Source organism: Chiloscyllium plagiosum, unplaced genomic scaffold (genome assembly GCF_037043375.1).
Source record: "Chiloscyllium plagiosum isolate Xiang-an unplaced genomic scaffold, Cpla_swu_hap1 HiC_scaffold_7, whole genome shotgun sequence".
NCBI lineage: Eukaryota > Metazoa > Chordata > Chondrichthyes > Orectolobiformes > Hemiscylliidae > Chiloscyllium > Chiloscyllium plagiosum.
Window position 1 is genome coordinate 89,870,313 of NW_028270145.1, and position 16,241 is coordinate 89,886,553.

General features: G+C 38.3%; 1 long non-coding RNA gene across 3 annotated transcripts in view; it reads right to left on the bottom strand.

Moving 5' to 3' along the window:
- Positions 1 to 16,241, bottom strand: part of LOC122551733 (uncharacterized) — a 240,648-nt gene that overhangs the window by 174,238 nt on the left and 50,169 nt on the right. The window contains exon 3 of one of the 3 annotated variants that reach the window (XR_015757545.1): positions 6,719 to 7,200. The exons of the other annotated variants lie outside the window; for them this stretch is intronic. This is a non-coding gene — a long non-coding RNA (uncharacterized LOC122551733). Of the gene's footprint in view, positions 1 to 6,718; positions 7,201 to 16,241 lie in introns of those variants that run through there. 3 annotated transcript variants of the gene reach the window in all.

A 16,241-nucleotide genomic window follows, 5' to 3' on the forward strand; every position in this document is an offset into this window, starting at 1 on the left:
GAAACTTTGCCGTGATTTCTATTTGGAGTCAACATGGTATTTATTACTGTTAGAGATAACATGTGAATGATGGTGGAGAAAAACACCAAGGACAAAATTTTACAGTTGCTCGTTGGTGGGTTTGTAGGCTGTGGGGCACGAGGGGGAGGGGTTGCATGGGGAGCTGTGAAATTGCCTGGATGGCCTTCGTATCTGCCACTCCCAACTTGTCCATAGTAGTGAGAGGGTGAAACGCCACCCAATGATTGGCCAATTGCCCCCCACTCAACCTTGATTCTGAGACTGATGAGTAGTGTTCAGGCGTGTATGGGGAGGGAAGATCAGCAGGTCAGCCTGCTTGGGCCTCAAATGCCCCTTTCTATATTCGGTGAAATCCTTCCCACCCCTACATGCCCTTTCTGCTGTAGCTGCTTCATCAAAGTCCCAACAGACCCCATGCATATCCTCCCCTCTGTGTTCCAGTGGAGACCCCTTGAATTACCTGGCGCTGGACTCTAGACCTTAGAATCTGGGGAGTTTACGGTCCCCGTATCGGCACTGTTGCTGCTGGTATAGTTAGGACTGGAAAGCTGCCTGCCAAACAGATTAACTAGCAACCCTCTGCAGTGTGATGTCCGCCCAATGAGGAGTGGAAGTTTCATCTCCAGCTAATGAATGCTTCTCAGAGCATTCTGTGCTGGCTCATCAGGCAGTGGGGCCAGAAACTCCACTATATGAAAAATCCTGCCAAAGGCAAGCAAAGGTATATAGAAGTAATGTAATGTGTCAGTGATAACAAAGAATGAAAGGCTTACATTTATGTTATGTGTCTCATCTCCACATGATGTCCTACACTTTATGCCTAATGAAGTACTATACGTATTATCATAATGTATGCAACACAGCAACCAATATGGATAATTATTGGCAGGAAGAATTTCCCTACTTTTCTTCAAACTAGTGCCACAGGATCTTTTATATTTAACTTGGAAAGCTGACATAGGCCTCAGATGGCCATCTCATGTCAAAAATGGTGCCCAGCTTCAACAGTACAGCACTTCACCAATACTACAGTGGAGCACCAACCATGTTTGTTTTTCCACTCAAATCTTTCAATGAGTGAGTATTGAATTCATTACTTCCTAACTCAGGGGCAAGACTACTGCCAATGGAGCTACAGCTGACACAATGTATAAGGGGTAAAACAATTATCTTCTGAATTATACTTCAGTCAAAATAATAGCAAATGAGCAGGCACTGAGGAGTGGAGTGGAATTTTAATACTTTTCATAGACTTGATTTTTAAACCATGAACTGAGGAATTTTAAGTATATGGTCTGAAAAAGCTAAATGCTAACATACCTCAATCGGTCAAGTCATTCAGGTAGCCAAACAATTTGCCTGAAATCCAAATCCCATCTCGTATTTCCTGCAGTAGTGAATGGCGTATGATAATGTATTGCCTCAGATAATGAAGGAGTTAATAAACATGCCAGGAATGCAAATGCATCTCATCAAAAAAGGAAAGATAATGACTTTTTAAGTTTTATGGTCTATCTCTGGTTCAGTTTCAAAAGCAATGTTTGGTTTTGTAGCAGACTAAACACATCTTGTTCTGTGAGACACACCTGGTCCTTATCAGACCAACAGCTAAAGCCCTGCATGAGAACAAAATAAATCCCGAGGATCATTTCCTGTTGAGCAAGTGGATTTGGTCATAGGTTTATTTTTCAAAAAAACCCACTGACCGCATGTAATTATATCATAGCAAAGTGTTCAGCTTTGTTCGTGGAGATAACACAAATTGTTTATTGTCCTTGCAGTCAGTAAGTTGAAACACTTTTTGCATGAAGTAAAATTGAATAATGACCCAAACTCATGTTTATTGATGGGTGGAATTCTCCAGCAGCTCTGTTTGTGGGAAAAGAAATGTATGAAAAATAAGCTTATTCTCAGCTCTCTGAGGTAAACTAGTAATGATAGATTCCAGAGTGTCTGGCTACTGTTTACACAGAGGAGTCTCTCGCTTTTTGCACTTTGAACTGATTCCATGGTGACAAATTACAAGTTTTCATCAGTTTGATACTGATTGCTTCCTTATAAAGAAAGGTTATGTCTATGTTTAGAAGTCAGTTTAAATGGACACAACACAATCTCGAAATCCAGGCAGTTGTTTCAAATGCTCAAGCACCTTTTCAATGTGATGGGAGACTGACTCCACCCTGACAGTCGGACTGACTTTATCAGCATTTGCAATCACATGTCAGAAAGAAGACATCAATCATATTTTAAAATAATTCAAAAAGAAAGAAGAGCACTCGGGCATGTGGTTTCATTTTACAGTGTGCAGAGGTGACAAAAATGGAAGAATCATTGGACATGAAATGTTAGCCTTGTTTCCATCTCCTCTGCTGCCAGACCTGTTACTTTTCTCCGCACTTTTTGTTTATATTTCAGATCTCCAGCATCTGCAGTATTTTACATTTACTTTATGTGACGTTGGTATCTTACAGAGACAAAAGCGTTTTGTACATTACAAAATGTACAGAAACTTACAAAATGCCCATCAGCCATGATTGAATGGTGGAGTGGACTCGATGGGCTGAATGGCCTTACTTCCACTCCTATGTCTTATGGTCTTATGGTCTAATGTTCAAAGGTTTGACTTTTTGTTTTCTTTATTGGTTTTGATGTCCGCACTTGCGGTTTTGCAGGTCAAAAATTCAGGCTCTGCCTTATACTGTCATCTTAAAAAGTGTGCACTATCCACAATACATATTACACATGAGGTATTGGATCTACACGCAAAGCCAATCATTGTTTGAGTTACTACCACAGTCAAAGACAAGTGGAATGGCAAGTTGAACACATCTATTCTTTACTATAAATTTAGCATTTTAGTATTAGATAATTATGTTTGATTTTTCGATGCACATTTGACTACAAGACAATACTAATCTTCACTAGTGAAAAAAGAGGTAGACTTCGGATTAGATGACCAGCACAATAAAAACATCCTCTGTAGAAGTATGATAACTTATAAATACTATATGTATAGACGTGATACGGAAGCCAGTCTGCTTTCTTGTTTTATGCCACTGGTAATCGCAAGGCATTAGATATCTGGAGACAGATATAAACTTGTTCATCCATGCCACTATACAATTGATGCAAGGAATTTGACAAACATGTTCAGTGATCCTCACTTGGAGAGCAAATGCCAAAGACTCACATTGTCAAAAGTGTTTGTCATGTCGATGAACAACATAGAACAATTTTAAGTTGGTCTCTGAACTTTTGTTATAGTTATCAGGATGTCTGAACCATATCTGCTGTCCCACAATTATCTCTAAAATCATATTCTGATTCTGGAATGGCATCACCTATGAGGCTACTTTGTTGAATGGGACTCTTGTAAGGATCTTTACTGTGATTGATAAAAGACTTATTCCTCAATAGTTACAATAAACAATTATGAATTCTTTCTACTTCCAGATGATGACTGTGTTGACACCATTATGGAGCTTGTTTCTGATCCCAGATACACTAGAAGGTTTGATGTTTGTTACTCTTGAAGTGTGCAAACAAATTCTGTACTATTAGACTTGCAATGCTGGAAAGCTGTCTCAGACAGATGCTGTGGTTTCCTTTTCAATGGAAGGACAAGAGCTTAATGAAGTGCTTATTGCCATCTTTCCATTTATAGCTGCTTTATCAATGATTAAAAGTCTTCCATCATCTTTTGTGTAGGAACAAATGTTGTGGTATCATGCCTCTCAAATAGACATTGCAGCTTTTAAATTCCATCAGTTATTTTGCATTTCTCTTAAATTTAACCAGAGCTTGTTTTTACCAAAATTGTGGCTTGATGCTTGATTGTACTTATATTTTGCCTTGAAGATATTTCATGCTGGAATTCATGTTTGCAAACATTTGTGTGGATATATTGTGTCATTAGTATTTGTTAGCATTATTGCTAATTATATCTCACATTTGAAAGGCAAGATCTCTGCAAGGGCAACTCACCTACTCCCACATCCTCACCTTATCTCCATTGCCCTTGTATGCATTAGATTTTATCTGTCAGATATCTGCCCATTCCACTAACCTCTTGATGGATCCTCTTGGTGTCTATCACATCCCTCTTCACAGTATACAATACTGTGTTTTGAGCCATCTGCACATTTGGAAATCATATCTGCATTCCCAAATCTAGGTCACTAACACATTAAAGCATTGGCCTGAGTTGCGACTCCTGGGGCCACTATGTAACATACTGAAGTCTGAATAACAGTGTTTCCCACTACCATTTGTTTCCTATCACTCAGCCAGCTTCATCTCTCTGCTGCTACTGTCCCTTTTACTCCATGCATTTTAGCATATCTAATAAGTCTGTAATATGACCCATTAAAAACACCTTTTTGAAATCCATATAACCACACTATAGATACCAGTTTACAAAGAAACCATAATTCAATTGAAACTGAAACAGTAAAATCCTGGTTTGGTCAGGTTTAACCAACAAAGTCTGAGCAGGTTGTACTTTTTCATTCCAGCTGATACCTGATTTCCATACTATTTCAAACACCAATACCAATTCCAATACCAATGCCAAGACCACTATCAATGTATGATGTGGAGGTGCAGGTGTCGGACTGGGGTGGACAAAGAGGGTAAAAACAATGACTGCAGATGCTGGAACCAGATTCTGGATTAGTGGTGCTGGAAGAGCACAGCAGTTCAGGCAGCATCCGAGGAGCAGTAAAAACGATGTTTCGGGCAAAAGCCCTTCATCAGGACAAAGAGGGGAATAGTCAAGAGGCTAGAATTGGTGGAGGTAACAGTGATAGGGAGGGTTGTTAGGGCTGGAGGAGGTTACAGAGGTAGGGAGGGGAATGTGCCATGATTTGTAAACACAATAAGAATTGAATATCACAGGGGTTGGTTCAGCCAGAGGCTTTGAGAATCAGTGAGCACGTGGATAGAGGGTGAGCAGGATACTGTGGGAAGAGCTACCTGATGAAGGAACAGCGCTCCAAAAGCTTGTACTTCATAATGCTAATGTAATATTTTATCTTTTTTCTTGTTAACCTTAAAATGTTGCTCTGTTAATATCCACACTGATATTTCACAGCACCATCAATACAAATTGTTTATAAGTGTGAAAATATCACTTTCAGACCCTATTACACTTTTGATTCTTAAAGAACTTCCAACGATTTTATGTACTGGCACCTTGCACTCGCAAATTATTCTAAATCTCCTTGTGGCTTCTACGGAATTTTCCTCACTTCAAAATATCATGAAAACTTCTCTATAACCAAGACAAGAAATCACTACCCGTTGAGTAAAAGCATTTCTCTATGTCTCAGTCGAAAGTGGCATACACATTGCTTTTAAACTGTGCCCCTGGTTCTAAACTATCAACCAGGAGAACATCAAAATGGCATCTATCCTGATTATTCCTTTAAGATTTTTGTAGGTTGCAATCAGATTATATTCCTTGCCAGATTGTTCAACTGTTTTTCACAGGATAGTGACACTATTTTGGGTACATATCTAGTAGACCTTCATCATACTCCCTCAACGGCAATAGCATCTTTCCTAATGTAAGAAGATCAAAACTGAATGCAGTGCTTCAGGTGCAGGCCAACCAAGCTTCGATACATTTGAAGCAAGACTTCACTACTCCAGTATTCAAATTCTCTTTGGATAAAGGCTAACAAACTATTAGCCTTCTGAAGTAGATTGCTGCACCTGCATGTCAGCATTCAGTGTCTTTTTGACCCAGATCTCTTTTCTTCATATCTATACTTTCCAATTTCTTATCATTTAAGAGAAAAATCTGCATATCTGTTTTTCCAACCAAATTGGATAACCTCTCATTTTTCCACATTATATTGCATCTGCCACATTCTTGCCCAGTCACTAAGTCTGTGCAAATCTTCTGTCCCTGTTTTACATCTTCCTTACAGCATGCATTTCCTTTAGCTCTGTATCATCTGCAAATTTGGAAATGTTACTTTTGGTCCTCATCTTGAAATCATTGCCAATAGCTGGGACTCAACCACTTAACCTTATTATGCCCCATTAGTCAGAGCCTTCCAAAGTGAGAATAACCTGTTGTATTCCTACTCTCTATTTTTTGCCTGTTGGCCAATCTTTAATCTATGCTAGGTATACTACTACCCACTCTACGTGCTTTAATTTTGCCTTTGGGGGATTTCTTCAAACAGCTTTGGAAGTTCCAAGTATACCATGTGCTTAAGCTTCCCTTTATCAGTTTTGTTAATAACACCCTCAAAAGACTCCAACAAGTTTGTCGAACATGATTTCTAATGAATAGAGTATTGCAGTGCTAGTGATGGTGAAATTTGCTTCAATTTTGTATCTAATGAATCCAAGGAAAAGTCTTAACAGTGTCTAACATAACAGAGGAAGAAAGAATTACATTCATACCATTCCTGTCATAACAACAAGCTGTCCCAAAATTACTTTTTAGGCATTGTCACTGTTATAATGTGGGAGGAGCACGGAGAATAAAACTTTTCACAAACTCTCTATTGAAGAGACATCTCTATTTAAAACACACACGTTTACTTTCACTCTGGAACATGTTGCACTTGGCCAAAATTTCCTGTTTTATTATGAGTTATTGCAATTAGTGATAATACTTTCATGGATTATTGTCCAGGAACACCAGACTGATAGGGAGTATTTGAAAATCAGGCAGGTTGACGCCATCTGCTTCTGCCTTACCTGGAATAAAAGTTAGGAAGGTTCTTTTTGACACCTATGTCCAAGATGGCCATGGCGAGGTCAGCAGCGTTTGTTTCCTGAGCATAGCACATGGCTGTTCATGGCTCATGCAACATGTTCCACCACATCCATATGGCTTCATCATTGTCATTCCAGGTCAGTAATGTTCTTTTTTGGTTGCCCTGGGGCTTCCTCCTGATGTCTTCCTGTGGGAGGCCAAGGCCCCGTGTATCTCTATCCCCCCTTCATCTTGGGCGGCAGCATTGGAAGGTGAGCCAGAACCCCCTCAGTTGACTTGGAGGCAGGACCCATTTATTGATGTCTAGCGCCGGAAGAGGTATGGGGCCCTGTATATTGTGACCATGTCCAGCTCGGAGGCGGCAGATGCAGAAATAATGGTGCCTGTGGTGGCAGAAGAGCGCACATTTCCAGCACCCCATGGACGATGTCAAACCCGGGTGACTGGAGAAGCAGAGAAGGTCAAGTCCAAGGAGAAGGAAAGACGAATGTCTGAAGGTTTTTCAGATTTAGTAATATCAATTTAATATTAATTTATTCAGTACTTTACATTTATACAGCTTACCCAATAATTTATTCTCTAATCCAAGGTGATGCCAGAAGACCATAAAACATAGGAGAAGAAATTAGGCCATTCAGCCCATCGAGTCTGCTCCATCATTCGTTCATGGCTGATACGTTTCTCAACACCATTGTCCTGCTTTCTCCCTGTAACTCTTGAACCCCTTGATACTCAAGAACCTATCTATCTCAGTCTTAAATATGGTGACATGCAGCGACGTTATCCACTTTTCACTGTACCTAGGTACAAGTGACAATAGATTAAATAAAGCTATTACTGTCTGGGCTCCCTAACTTTCTGATATTCTATGACGGACAAATACCTGAGAAAGTCTCCCACTTTTCATTTCTTTAATATCTCAGTTTTGCTTGTTCTATAGTTATTTCAGTTGCTTTATCCTGCCCACATTTCAAAAAAAAGGGCAGCAATATGGAGCACAAAAAGCATGGGCATATAATGCATTCTGTGACTCTTAATAAAACATAATTTCAAATGGCTTTGGCTCAAACACAAAAACCTGCCTTGTTTCTTCCTATGCATTAATAATTCGAGGCTCATTTGAACACTGTCTTAGTAATAGGGCAATGACATAGATGCAAAGTACTGATTTTAAAAAGCCATAAAAGTCGGGAAAGCTAAAAGTGATACAACTAATAGGAGATGGCTCTGCAGCACAGGAAGCAATGATGTTAGCATTGGTTGTGTAATTATTTCCAAAACATGAGTAATACAGCTATAATAACAAATGAACTGTGGATCTGCACACATCTTATATCACAACTATGCTGCTGTTGGATCTTTTCTCCAGATTATCATTGTAAGGCTGGTTAAATTATTCAACAAAATGTACTCATCAACCTATGTACATTGAAGTGGATTAAAAAGCCACCCTTCTCCAAACAACAGGAAATTAAATAATCCCGATAAAAAGTAGGTTTGACATTGATAGAACAAAGTTGGCCAGCTGTTGAGCTGATATCATTGCCAGGTATATGCATCTCAACAGAAAGTACCTTATTAACAACATAAGTAAAACCATACGATATCAATTATTATTACTTATTAATACTTTCAATTAACTAATACAAATTGTATTTGATGATTTTATGACTTTTTAATGCATGATTTTATTCTCCTCTGGCCTTTTATTTTAATTTTATGAACATAAAATATTTGACCAATTGCAGAATTTGACCTAGAATTTTTAAAAAAGAAGTCTTCTCACATTATACAGCATCATATCCAGATACAGTTCTGAAGAAAAGATATGACCATGGACACATCAAGTAATACCTAATGCATAGGCTCAGCAAGTATGTTTGATGCAATAATTATTATGCTATGCCCATTTGTTAACAATAAATATTTAACATCTTAATATGATTTCAATGTTGAAAAGACATTTCTCTACATTTTGCTACCATCTAAGTGAATGATTGTTCATTTTCAAAGCATAATAGTGTGTAGTGGCATGGAAGAAATGCATATTATTATTGCATACAATTTTCAAAATGAATTAAAATGTATTTTATGTGTTCTGGTCTGTTGTTCAGTTTCAACTTCAAAAATCATATCTAAAAGCTAAAAAAAATCTTTTTACTTGATTCCGACATTTTGTTTATGTGAGTCTTCTAAATTAGATAGAGACAGAGGCATGCAAGAGGCAGTTCAAGTTCAGAATGGTGCAACAATTGACAGCCATTGAGGAACATGAGAGAAATGAATGGCACCCTCTTGAGATGGCTTCTTGCACACATTGGCAGCTTGTGTGCTTTACTATTTCACTGCTTTTCCTTCAGTGATCACTGGAGACCTCTCTGCTAGCTTGGGGTCACTGGGGTTGTGTCCTCTTTCACACAAATTCAGCTTTAGTCAGGGTTTTTCTGATGACAGACTGTGAATTTCTTAATGCACTAGTGAGCAATGTGACTAGTGTGGGACTGTCACTTTAATCTAACTGTTTCAAAAAGGCTGTGTGCAGCATCAATAAATGTCTGCAATTTCTTTTGGGGGAGGGAGACTTTTTTTTGACCAACATCTTCTTTCTGAGCCAGAAAAAATCAGCTATTACCACAGTTAATATGAAAAATTGATGGGAAACAGGTGTTCTGAACCGGCTTCTTCTTTAAAAAAAAATCCTAAATAATACATTTGGTTGGATTAGTGCAATTATTCAATGAATTGATGTTCCTTGCCAGTAAAAGAAAAAGAAAATGCCGAAAATTGGGAATTGCATTATGAAAAGATAAAAATAAAGTCCAGATTCCAGTCATTTACATTAAAATGAAATCAGACTCTTTTTCTCCAAAATGAAATTTGATAGTAACCATTTTGCATACAGGAAATCATTTCCACCTTCTCCATCTATCCTATGGTGCGTAACAGCTGTAAAAATCGCAACGTGCAATTTTCAAATGCTGAATATTCTACCATAGAATTAGATACACATTCAGAATCATAGAGACAATGTCAATGTCTTGTTTTAGTATGACATGCTGGGGAAAATATCTCATGATTTCTGCTTTGGGGGGTGCGTGAGGAAGCTCAACAGCAACTGCAAATGCTTAAAAAAAGATATTTTAATAATGTTATAGCTACATTAATGCAAATAGTCTCTTTAATTTGTGAATATTGTCTATTCCCATTGCTATATTGCATTACAAAAGCAGTAAGACTGCATGGGGCTTATGGACTCTGGAAAAGATTGATGACAGAAGTCAGGACTATAGCCTTATCTATTGCCTTTATGATTTAAGACATATCAGTTAGTTCAACACAAGATTATTTCCTTTTACGACAGATATTTTGACAAAGTAAGTTTTAACTATTAGGTGACTGACTGACAGACCATGCTCTAAAAGAGAGGTCAGGGGTCATTTCAAGGCCCTGAACTTGCTGTCCAAGGAAAGATGTTAATGTAGCTAAACTGATCCGTGTCAAAGAATTATAGTTAGGCCCAGCAAATATCCAGCTGGCATCAAGGTAAATCCTGGGGTCATGGGGGAGGTGGGAGGTGGCAGTCACATTTTGGGAATGGGATATGCTACTGGGTGTGTGGGAATTCAGTGGGAGTGGAGAAAATCCCATTTTTGTTCCCCAAAGTTAAAAAATACTTTGGGGCTGTTGTTCAACCACACCACCAGTAAAGCTCACTAAGCTCGTAGGCTTTTGTTCTGCACAGAACAAAAATCCAGCCAAAACATGAAATGCATTACCATCTGAAAGTGGTGGTTTATTTGACTGCTTAGTAGTAAGGGCCTTTTAAAATTTCTTGCATTTGGAGAGTCAGGTGTTAACGGAATGGCCAGCCTATTGGTCCCATTTTGAGGCCAATATCACCTCTTAAATGGCAACTAGATTAATTTAGAAATTGGACCAAGGGTCTATAAGGTGTTTTGAGCAACAAATTATTTTGCATTAGATTTCAGCAATTTTCTGCAGTATTCTTCAAATTTAAAAATAAAGATTCTAGATCAATGCCATTGTGAGGAAGCAGCACAGATCAACTTAAATTTTAAAAAGCTGCAGATGCTGGAAATCTGAAACAAAAACAGAAATTGCTTTAGAAATTCATCAGGTCTGCCAGCATCTGTGGAGAGAAAGCAGAGTTAAGATTTCAGATCGGGTGACCCTTCTTTAGAACTTAAATTTCTACTTCTTTCAATTGCAATGGAGAATATTCTGATATCCACTTAATACATTTTATTTCACCAATTTGCTGTCCAGGATAACCCTAAAAGCTCATGGTCTGGAGTGTAAATGATTTAGTACAACCCATGATTTTGCAAAACATTGTAATCTCATCTTTATTCCTTTACGATACAATATGTAGGTGTGGTTGTTTTATGACCAGAAAACTCATGGCAAGTGAGACTTATGCATAGCAGTAATGTGCAATATCTTCAGGGGTAGCACTTGTGGTGCAGTGGTAGTGTCACTAACTCTGAATCAGGATGTTTGGTTTCAAATCCCACTGACTCCAGAGGCATGTAATAAGATCACAGAGCAGGTTTATAATGTGAAACAGCCTCAGAGTGAATGATACCCTGTTTTACTTTATCACTGACTTATATAATTATACAAGTATAAGGATTTTTCAATATTGAATTGCATATCAATTGCCTCATTTGGTTAAAGAAAACATGTTTATGAGTGGGGTGTGGACATTTTTGTGGATGATCTCTAATTGCCCTTATGAAGATAATCTGGTTAAAGAGGAGGTTTTGTTATTTTGACCCAATGACAATGAAGGATTGGCAGGATGCACTGTGGCTTGTAGACAAACTTGCAGTTGTTCTCATTCATCTTTTGCTCTTATCTTTTTAAATGGTAGAGGCTATGGGTTTGAAAGATGCTGTTGAAGTAGTTGCTATCACTCTATGTGTCAGTGATGTAGAAAGTGGAAGTTAAAGATGATGGAAGAAATGTCAATAGTAACCTCTACAGTGTTGACATTAGGGATTCAGCAATTGTAATATCATTGAATCTCAAGGGATGATGGTTAGATTCTGGAGATGGTTATTGCCTAGCAAATATTATTTGTTACTTGTCACTCCATGAATGTTATTCAATTCTTGATGTATATGGACATGAACTACTTCAGTATCTGCAGAGTTGAGAGGGGCAATCATCAGTGAACACCTCAATCACTCAAATGAGGAAAAACCATTGATGTAGCAACTGAAGATGGTTGGTCTTCAGTTAGAGGAGCTGTTGCAGTTAGTTTTAGATTAGATTACCTACAGTGTGGAAACAGGCCCTTCGGCCCAACAAGTCCACACCGACCTTCCGAAGAGCAACCCACCCAGACCCATTCCCCTACATTTACCCCTGCACCTAACACGATGGGCAATTTAGCATGGTTAATTCACCTGACCTGCACACCTTTGGAGTGTGGGAGGAAACCAGAGCACCTGGAGGAAATGCACGCAGACACAGGGAGAATGTGCAAACTCCACACAGACAGTTGCCCGAGGCGGGAATTGAACCTGGGTCCCTGGCGCTGTGAGGTGGCAGTACTAACCACTGAGCCACCATGCTGTCCCACGAATTGAGATGTTTTACCTGTAACATTGTGCTAGGTATTACTCCAAACATAAAATCATAGAATCCCTACAGCGTGGAAGCAAGCCATTCAGCCCATCGAGTCCACACCGACCCTCCAAAGAGCATCTCACCCGGATCTTCCCCCTCCCCACTCCAACCTATCCCTATAAAACTGCATTCCCCAAGGTTAATCCAACTAACCTACACATCCTTATGGGCAATTTAGCATAACCAATCCACTTAACCTGCACATCGTTGGACATTAGAGAGGTTTCTCCTGATTCCTATTGACTTCAGTGTTTGAGATGCTCCTTGATGCTGTACTTGGTTGAAAGCTACCTTGATGCTAACGGCACTCACTCTCACCTCACATCTGAAGTTCAGTTCTTTTGCCCATGTTTGCACCAAAGCTATAACTAAATCAGGAGCTCCATTGGCTGATGAAATATTAACTGAATATGAGGGAGCAGGTCATTACAGTATTATTGCTATTTGATAGCACTGTGGATAACACTCTCCAACATTTTGGTGGAAACCCCATGCAGACACAGGGACAATGTGCAAACTCCACACAGACAGTCACCAAAGGGTGGAATCAAATGCCCGTTCTTGGCGCTGTGAGGCAGCAGTGTTAAACGTTGTGTTACTATACCACTTACAGAATTTAAATAATTTTCTTAGGTGTCTATTGATGAACTTTTTATTTGGAAAGAAAATACTAATGGGTAAAAACATAGTCCATATATTTAAGTTCCTTTAATCTCTTAGAAAAACATACATTTGAATTCTTAATCCCACTTAAGAGTTTATATGCATTTGAATCGGTCAATCAAACTGCGAACTAAGAAGTATTACATTATCATAATGAAGGGACACAAAATCAATCATGCAGCAGTAATTCTTGATTGAGAATATTCAGCCTTATGTCAACAGACAGTGATATAGTAAGAACTGTTTTTTAACACCACAGAGATTTTTTTCAAATATTTCAAGTGAAGGAGTTTGAAATGCCCCATCAACCTGACAATTCGATTTGTTACATTTATCCCCAGGGAGACTCCTCAATTTATTAAAATTCCCAGGTGAGGAGAAGTAAACCTTTTCACTTCTTTATTCATATGGCCCTTATTTGATCATAACAAGATTAATAAAAATGGATCTCTGTCTCTACAGATATATTTTTCCCAGAAATTACATTTTATTTTCTTCTTCTTGAGCTAACAAAGAGTATATTATTAGTTACTAAGTGCTAGAAGAAAATAATAACACAAAAGGTAGACATACAGGATAGAAATGAAAAATAAATGAGAAATGATAATGTTAGAATATATACAGATAATCTCTGGATCATTTGTGAAGGGTGGACTGTGGAACATTAATAATTGAGTAGTAGATTTTGAGATTGTTGGTTTTGCAGATTAGCTGTAATTCTTTAGTCCTGTTTCCTTTTGGACCGGATTGCTGGCTAGGCTACAGCATTTTGAACAAGAAAATCCTTTAGCAGCAATGTAGGAGGGACCTGTAAGTGATTCCTAGACTGTGACTTCCACAGTGCATTAGTGATCAAGATTTGGCTGCATACAAGTACCACAGACTGTCGAGGGCTGGAACTTACTTTTAATCTGTATCCCTGTGTATTTGTCAAAGGGGAAAATGCAAATATGTATCTCACCCAGACAATTCTTCCAGCATGAGCACAGTCTGAGGTAATTGCAGGAAATTACAGTTCAATTCATTGTGCATTTTGCCCTTTGAATCATGCCTGACACCTTCAGATGTATTATTCCAGGATTTCTCCCCAAACAGCCAATAATATTACATCCACAGACATATTTTGATTATATATTTTTTCTTTAAAAATACAAATACAGGTTGCAATTAAAAGTTCAATATGTTATTAGGTAATCTGGGGTTATGATGTGTGACCATGAGACTTATGACAACGTCTTTTGACAGTAGCATTTTACAGTTCCTGTTGACAGCTCTTTTTAATAGTTCCCAAGAGTCTATACATTTTTATGCACAGTCATGTGTCCTTTAACAAGTCCAAAGGGCATCTTACCTTTCACAAAAGGCATCTGGCCTCCCAAAAGATGTCCCAGGACCTTTCTCAAAAGTGTACTTTTCCCCTTCAATAGGTTTCTCAACCTACAACTTTAGATACTGTAGGATTCCTGATAAAGGGCTTTTGCTTGAAACGTCGATTTTACCTTTAGAGAATCCTCGACTAGCACTCCCAGAAACCTTTGTACTTTGGCTTTATGAATTTCTCACCGTTTAGAAAGTAGTCCATGCTTGTATTCTTTTTTCCAAAGTGCATATTCATGTTTTGAATATCCTACTTCTAAATCACAGGTCAGCCAAAAATATTTGAACATTAACATGTGCTCTTGCTTCTCTGAGCTACAAATGTGCAAGCTAGAACTCACCACCATTGACACTTTGCAAAAATGGAAGAGCCAAATCTGGGAGCAAGACATTGGATTCAGGTTACCACCACCATTTTCACTGAAACAGAGCCCTTCAATCTGTGTTAATATTCTCATCTTCATATTAATGAAATAGCACAAATGTATGACTTTTTATAGAGTTATTGAGTCATACAGCATGGAAAACTCTTCAGGCCAACTTGTTCATGCTGACCAGGTTTCCTAAGCTGAACTAGTCCTGTTTGCCTGCATTTGGCCTATTTCCTTCTAAACATTTCTTATCCATGTACTTGTCCAAATGTCTTTTAAATTTTGTGATGGTACCTGTCTCTACTTCTCTGGCAGTTCATTCCATTGACGCACCATCTTCTGTGTGAAAATGTTGACCCTCAGGTCTCTTTTAAATCTTTCCTCTCTCACCTTAAATATATGGCCTCTGGTTTTGGATTCCTCTACCATGTAGAAAAAACTCAGCTATTCACCTTATCTACACTCCTCATGATTTAATAAACCTCAAAAAGGTCACCTTATCCTCCAATGGTCCAAGGGGAAAAGGTCCCAGCCCATTGCAACCTTTCCTTAGAACTCAAAGCTTCCAGTCTCTGTAACATCCTTATAAATCTTTTTTGTACTCTTTTCAGTTTAGTAGCATCATTCCTATAGCAGGATGACCAGAACTGTACATAGTACTCCAAATGTGACCTTACCAACGTCTTGTACAGCTTTTATTCAGAGCCTCCTTCCAAACGCGATTAACAGTACTATAGAGTTTTTTCAGAAATTCTAATACATGAATAATGTTATCTTTGATATCTGCTTATAAACATAATGCAGCTGCCAAACCAATTTAGAATGCATTACAAAATATGAAGCTCAATTATTCAGCATTCTCATCATTTGTACCTATGTTCACCTTTGTTTTTACAACACTAACTGGTTGTCGTTGCAGGAGATCAGCAAATGTTTCTTACACTTTTTTTTCATCTTAAGTTGAAGAATTTATTCTTAATTTGTTCAATGGTCTAAAGGAAAAATCAGACTCCAGTTACTTTACAAGGAACAACACAGATGCTAATGGTTTTCTTTGGCATTTCCATTCTTTGTTAAGCTTCAGTTGGAGAGGAATGGTGTACTCACAGCAAGTGCTGTGAAATATCATAAAGTAAACTCGAGACACTTTAGACACTGATGCATGCTAATGGCTATGGTTTATGCGTCCTGCTTTACTTCTCCAGCTGACAGAGATGCATCTTCAAACTTGCATGAACTCAATGTTCAAGTTTTTGTGCATTCACAAGTTTCCAAACAGAATAGATTTCTCAAATACGACATGTTACTGCTTAAGAATATTTAGTTACATTTATACACATGTTGTAATATGTTTTATGCCTTAATCATGTCACACGTTGACACAGCCTATGACCCAACTTGCCTAAATCTCCAGTGTT